Source organism: Ylistrum balloti, unplaced genomic scaffold, assembly GCF_031769215.1.
Source record: "Ylistrum balloti isolate Yb309-2 unplaced genomic scaffold, AGI_CSIRO_Ybal_v1 Utg370038, whole genome shotgun sequence".
NCBI lineage: Eukaryota > Metazoa > Mollusca > Bivalvia > Pectinida > Pectinidae > Ylistrum > Ylistrum balloti.
This window is the reverse complement of record NW_026782097.1, coordinates 1,306,368-1,314,524: the sequence shown is the minus strand read 5'-3', so window position 1 is coordinate 1,314,524 and position 8,157 is coordinate 1,306,368.

Sequence of the window (8,157 nt, the reverse complement as noted above, 5' to 3'; positions counted from 1 at the left end):
AAGCAACGAATCAGATGTGACGTTTTTATATTGTATGATAAAGGACACCATTACCTAAAACCATTACCTGTGATAAACTTTCAAGTCATACAACAGCTGATTGTTTGGTCGTGACAATGCACCGTTAGAACGGATAGGTTTTACAAAGTGTTTGTGACGTTGGGATTTCCAACGCCCGATAGGTGACTAGCTTTCGTCAATAGAGCAAGCTTTCGGGTATAACATCTGCTTCATTAAGTTGATATAGCTCACCAAAGACGTGGTATGTACGTCTGTAAAGGTCCACTGTCTCACACAGTACCACAGTCCTCTTCTGTGAAAATATGTCAATTGTTTTAAATCTATTTCAACAGATTTTTCTACTCTGAAATATTAGGGCACAGATTCACAAATTTAAATGAGCGGTGCGGTCACGGTTACTGGTGACATGGTTCGCAAGCAATAGAATATGTGTCTTGATTTTCCTACACGGACATATATGAAATTCTCTTTATCAAAACACGGATCACATTTTCTTCATCCGGGGGGATAAACAAAACAGTGTTCGCTCATAATTTAATTTATCAAGGTTGACTGACTTCCATTTTTATGCTATTATTCCCCATATATTTTCATATCGTGTTCCGATTAAACGAAAGGTATGGACAAGTATGAAATTCTTGAATCAGAAATCTGTAATGTATTCGATGCACAATTTAATCTACAAGGATAATATGGGATTTTTTTCAGGGTACTGAAAATATTCTTAAACACCAAGTCCGGAATTCATTTGTAACGATATTTTCCTTCTGACGACAAAACATACAAGTAAGTACATATATGCGTCAAATAGATTTAATATGGTCCGTGATTTGGTGATTGTCAAATGTCAATATGAAAACCAACACCACTATGTCTATCCGTTAAAACAATGCTTCTATCTCAGATGTCCTGGGAATGTCACCATTGAGCTCATTTCCAATACAGAGATCAAACATGCACACGTGAGCATATATAAATATCGCACGCGCACGTTAAGTGAATTATGCGCTTGAAGTAGGTTTCGCCTACAGTCGACATAATACCGGCCACATGACACCTGTGTAATCCAACCAAAGGTATCCGGCGCCGACACTTGAGTCACGCTGGGAACAGCCCCGGCTCCCGGGCGGTTACCTGGAGGATAAAGAATTTATGATATAGGAGAATATCGGCATACATAAGAATTATATAACATACAAAAATCGATCTTTAAGTACAGCTATATATCAAATTTTGTATCGTTTCATGTGCAGGGTTAACAAGGTGTATGGTTTTATTATTGCGATAGTAAAATGTGTCTCGGGGTGTGTGTGTATTGGGCTGACGAACTGTACTGTTGGTGGGTCTTGAGGTTTGTGTGTTTTGGGTTGACGTTTGTAAGGATATTACAAGGCTAGGGTTGTTGAGTTTGTCACGGTATTACAAGGCTAGGGTTGGTGAGTTTGATAATGCCATCAGATATCACAGTACGTATGATGGAACTGTTGTGTTTGAAAATAACAAAAAAAAAAAAAAAAACCACCAATATCATCCCTTTGTTTAACAATCTATTGATATAATTTACGGTCGAGTGACATATTCTGTTTCTCTCTATATCAGGTGTTTATAGTTATTCCATTATGTGGAGACCAGACTTCTATTAATCAAAGATACCCTACCGTACAATACTAACAGACGATCTTGCGATTTCTAAACAATGACATGTATATATGTTAGCAGCTTTAAATTAATTTATAATACAAAATGACACTTTAAAATTATGTTTTGAATGGAAAGAAGATCTTGTGATAATTCAGCGGGAAAATAGACTGCCTTTCCTTAAAATTAAAGTTACGTCATCGGGCTAAAATAAGCTGGCGAATACATGGTGGCAGAGAAATGAGCAAGCTAAGTTTGGAGCGAACCATGGCATTAACGACAACCTTGGTACATCACTGTCACTTCAGGAATAAAAAACAAAGATGTACGGATTCGGCCTTGGCCCAACACAGGCAGTTCAACGTCTTCTTATTTCAAAATTTAATTTCGTGTTCCAGGCAAAAATCATATATGCATCGCCTGCTTGGTTTTATTTTCTAAATAGCAACACAGAGAAGGGCATAGCTGCAGCACCAACAGTGATTTCGTTAATAAATTAAAAGTTAAGGCAGCAATAGATTTGTGAGAGAAGTCCATCGCCGACAAGGCTAGAGCGAGCTCCGCTAAGTATTATTTAATCATTGTTTCTTTCCAGCAGAGAAAGGAGAAAATTAGATCTGTTGTGAAGGAATAGCCCCTGTTTATATGAGGATGTTCGACCACCCCCTAGCAGGGTTTCAGAGGGAGACACGGTAATATCAGAAAATTGCTTAATAAACACCGGATATTAAACATACATACAGGTGAGAGAGAGGGTTAATATAAAACCCGCTGTGCACGTAATGGACCAGATGAATGATTCAAGGGGCATTCATTACTACTGTTAGCGAACAACGGGACCCGGAGCTAGAGACAAGGCTAGCAGTTCTACATCTCTACCATAACGTGGCGTGTGCCTCTTTGATGAATGAAATTTCTCCGTTTGCTGTTTGTTTCTGCATTCAAAGCACAGGAAACCGAAGATGTAGGAGAAGTGAGTGAAGACAGCTCTCCTATAGAGAGCAAGAGAAATGTCTTCTACATCACCCAATACTCACATTTACCGTGCGTCTTGGAACACACCACAGCTAAATGTGCAGTCTCCTATACGACAGTCTAATTAATTTTTAATTCTCGGAGATAAAAAGATGTTCTCCTGGTCGTAGTACCTTACTGGCCCCGACTACTGTTTTGTATCGATAATTCGTTTACGTTGGGGAAAAGACATTGCTATTGTCTTCGTGAGATCGGAAATAGATTAAAATGACCTTAGTTTCGCTCATAAAAATTATCAACATAATTACAAGCTGATATTATGAAGAATCACGTGTGAAGGCAACTTATCTTCAGGAGTGCCTGACTTTCTACGCTGGTATATTTGTTCCATTTTTTGTGTCCTTTCTAATATCTGTATAGCTTTCATCAATGTTTTTTTTTTATCTAAAAGGTTTACTTAATCAATATAACTTCAGTCAAATTGATATAGATTGTGTTTTGACCCGAATCGTAATTTTTTTAAATCGGATTAGGTTCTGTTGGACAAACCCTGTTATCGTAAAATGATATTTTTCATATTCTCTCTTTGTTTTGTCCATGTTTACCTCAGAAACACATTCCTCCTCAGTACAATACTATTTCACGTTTTCCTCTCTCGCACACACACACACACCCACCCACCCACACACACACACACACCCTCACATTCCTCCCCTGTACAATACTACTCTGTTTCCTCACTCACATATTCTTCTCCTGTCTTATATCTTTCTCACAATCTCCCTCCTCCCTGCAAATCAATATAAATAATATGTTCTCTTTCTTCGTGTATTCCCCTTCCATTGTCTGAACCCCATCTGTATATTTAAATAAATAGCATTCTATATTCTCCAAACCTCTCCTCATCGCCATTTCGCTTCAAGCCACCCATCCCTTTCCCACTCTCTCTTTCTCTCTCTTCATATTTTACTTTGTCTGTCTCCCTCCCTCTCCTCTCTCTCTCCTCTTATTTTACTCCCTTCTGAAACTTCTTTCGTCTTTATTATTACTCGAATCTCCATTTTCTACCCCTTTTTAAATATCTTCCTTACTTCATTTAATTCCTTTTTCTTTATACACTTCTTTTATCTTAATGTCCGTCCATTCTTTGATGTTACTCGTTCTTTCACTTTTCTCTCTCTCTGTTTCCTCCAACAGTGTCTTCTTATCTTTCCTCTGAATCCTCTTGCTTTCTCTGTCCTCTATTTTTTCCTCTGTATCAACCCTCCCCCCATCCTCTCCTCTTCAATCTTTCCATTAAACCCTCACGTCCCCCCTTCTCATTCGTTCTTCTGGATCCATTCTATCCATTCTTCTCTCCTTTACTAAACTTGGAGGTATTACTGTCTTTCCCCTTTTCTCATTTTTTTTGGTACATAACCATATTTTAAAACTGTCGACATGTGACTGAAGTAGATAATACCATAACATTTGATAATAAATTACCTGTCTTTAACCACTCTCTGAAAAGTTCAGCACCAAACCACTGACACGTTGTAAGTGGTTTAAGTACAAAAAAATCGGAATGGTTTTAAACCTTTAAAAGCTTCTCCTAAATGTTACAAGCTTTTAAGGGTTTTAGATAAATAGATGTTTCGGTAGTGTTAACTACCGTGTCAAGACAAAACTCATACTATCGTATCAAGTGTTTTACATTCGACTATCCATATTCAGCGATTACACTAATTTTTGGATGTAAAACAAAAACATTGCTTAATAAAGAATAGGGATTCAGGTCTGGATTAAGGTTATAAAATTTAGCACATGCAACTTTTGGAAAAATGCTTTTATTCTTTCAAGATCACAAAGTACAGCAAAATGTTTGTTACAAATAGTGATCACAAATAGAACTGATTTATAAAGGGTTTGTCATTGTCGTAATATCGAGGTCATTAACCACTCTCGTAAACAAGTCCAACTCCAAATAAACATGACAGTTTCAATATGACGAGTTAAAACATCTAACCTGCTCTCTGAATATGTATATAAGTTTGATCACAGTACCGTCTCTGAAGCAGACGCGAACAGATACAGTACACAATGGTTCGTTGATCATTCTTGCAAAATTGTTTTTGCACAGACAAGATCAGGATGATGAAATTAACAGTATACAGGACAGGAACAATTTGACAGTATACAGGACAGGAACAAAGTAACAGTATACAGGACAGGAACAAAGTGACAGTATACCGGATAGGAACAAAGTAACGGTATACAGGACAGGAACAAAGTAACGGTATACAGGACAGTAACAAAGTGACAGTATACAGGACAGGAACAAAGTAACAGTATACAGGACAGGAACAAAGTAACAGTATACAGGATAGGAATAAAGTAACAGTATACAGGACAGGAACAAAGTACCAGTATACAGGACAGGAACAAAGTGACAGTATACAGGACAGATAGTATACAGGACAGGAAAAAAGTATTAATATACAGGACAGATAGTATACAGGACAGGAACAAATATACCTACGTCTTCGGCTTTTGTTCACAAGGAATTGAAAATACATAGTTGAGAATGAGACGAAAGATGAATAAAAATACAGAATTAAGAGTGAGACAAAAATAATAAAATTCTGGATTAAATACTGACGGAAAGAAAGAAAAACGGGACAAAGGAAAATTTAAAATACAGAAATAACAGCGAGATAAAAAGAGAATAAGGATTCAGAGTTTACCGTGAGACGAAATGATAATAAGAAAAATGGTATAAAACAGTAAAACAAAAACAGTATACAATACAAAATATATAGCAAACGATAACACAAACAATTATACAACACACAGTATATAACACACGGTAAAAATCCACACATTATACAACACACAGTATATAACACACGGTAAAAATCCACACATTATACAACACACAGTATATAACACACGGTAAAAATTCACACATTATACAACACACAATAAATATAAACACACTATACAACACATAGTAAATAGTAACACATTATACAACACACAGTAAATATAAACACAGTATATAAACACAATAAAAATAAACACTTTATATCATACACAGTAAATATAAACACATTATACAACACACAATAAATATAAACACATTATACAACACACAGTAAATATAAACACATTATATAACACACAGTAAATATAAACACATTATATAACACACAGTAAATATAAACACATTATATAACACACAGTAAATATAAACACATTATATAACACACAGTATATATAAACACATTATATAACACACAGTATATATAAACACATTATATAACATACAGTCGATATAAACACATAAAACACACAATAAATATAAACACATTATATAACACACAGTAAATATAAGCACATTATATAACACACAGTAAATATTGACACATTATATGACACACAGTAAATATAAACACATTATATAACACACAGTAAATATAAACACATTATATAACACACAATAAATATAAACACATTATATTACACACAGTAAATATAAAAACACTATACAATACACAGTAAATATTAGCACATTATACAACACACAGTAAATATAAAAACACTATACAACACACAGTAAATATTCACACAGTATATAAAACAAAGTAGATATAAACACATTATACAACACACAGTAGATATAAACACACTATATAACACACAGTAAATATAAGCACACTATATAACACACAGTAAATATAAACACATTATATAACACACGGTAATTATAAACACATTATATAACACACAGTAGATATAAAAACATAAAACACACAATAAAACAAACATTAACACACTGTCACGACAACTAAATATATACAATGTATATATTAAATAAATGAGACTATCTGATCATATTTAGTTTTATATATTTTAGTAATTTTACCAAACCTGAACAAGTTTTTACAATAGTTTAATGACGTAGTGTTGTTTCACATGTAAATGTGACAAAAACACGGTGTTCTCAATCCTAGATATGTGTTTATAACACGTGTTTCTTACGTCATGTCTTCTGATATACGTCTTAAACATCGTAAAAACATCAACCAATATTGACGTAAAGAAAGAAAATGCAGTTTCATTTCGTCAGTTTATTTTCATCGATTTTTAAATAAACAGATATTTCACATTCTTTGGCAAGTAAAAAGCAAATCTATTGAAACTCAGTCATGGTCAAACTAATGTCTGTAAATCGATCTAGCTAGATCTATATAGAAATTCCACAAATCAAATATCGTATGTTTGTTTATGATGTGAACTGAAGCGTGCAATTTCTATAAGAATAGAAGTAGATCCTTTAGTGAATTTTTGTGAAAACATAAAATTAAATCCTAAACTTACGCAGAATATCCCTTTAACGATCACTTAGGCGAAATCTATTGAAAATATTGTAGGATTGATCTAGTTTTTGTGTGTGTGTTTTTTGTTTGTTTTTTTGTTTATTTTATTTTCATCTATTAATTATTATCTAATACACATATTTATTAATACGGTTAGTGGCGGCATGAATTCATTTGGTTTGTATATTATCTTCTCTTTTTCATAGGATGAAAATTTGGAAATCGCAAATAAAGATTAAACTGGAAGCTTTAGACTGTCTATAGTGTCAGTATACGTCCCCTGATAATGAGATTCATTCAGTTGAAGCATCAAGCAGATAATTTCTCGTTCACTCTAAGGTGTACAATAGATTCCATGTTCCTGTCTGTGGTAATCCGATGTGAGTTTGTAGAAAACAAATACACACAATTACTGCAAAAAATGTATTCCTGATCCCTGAGCAAAGTGGAGTAATATTTCAATCCTTTGTCTATATCGTTCGCTGTCTAAAATATGAACCGAATCAATTCATTCGAAGCCTTATGGTAATATCAAAGTATTTTTAAACACCGATAAACAAAATATGAAAGACACCATCAACTTAACTCTCTCAATAACAATGGCAGCTCTTCATATGCTTTCACTGTTCCATTGTGTGTTTATTTACCGGTGTAACAAGGATGACCAAACCGAAGTCGTGGCGTGTCCGGATTTTTCTATGTTATACATGACCAAAGCGGGCGGTGAGGGCACAAAGAGAATTCTCACCATTTCGTGTTGTATACATTCTCCTTTATTTGTGTTACTGGAACAAAAGGTCTACATGTATTGTATCGATAAATGGGAATATTTTACCGTGTCTAAACATTTTTTTACAAACCTTGACAAAATTCCATAAGCATGTATATATTTAACATGCGTCTACCTTTTAAATTGGCCTGACATACAAACGTGGGTTGTTTAAACGTAAATATTAATTGTGCCTGTATCACTCTTCAAGTCTTGTCATATATTACCTTGTTATTAATGTTATTTATATATAATATCGATGCATCTTTCAATTCACGCCTATACTAGGAATATCGCACTCGCGCCAAGCATGGCATAAGGGTGCGGTGCTGCCAGCATGAAGAGAGGTCTCTCGACCAATCACAGCGCGCCGTACCGTCATCAAAGAATGCCTGT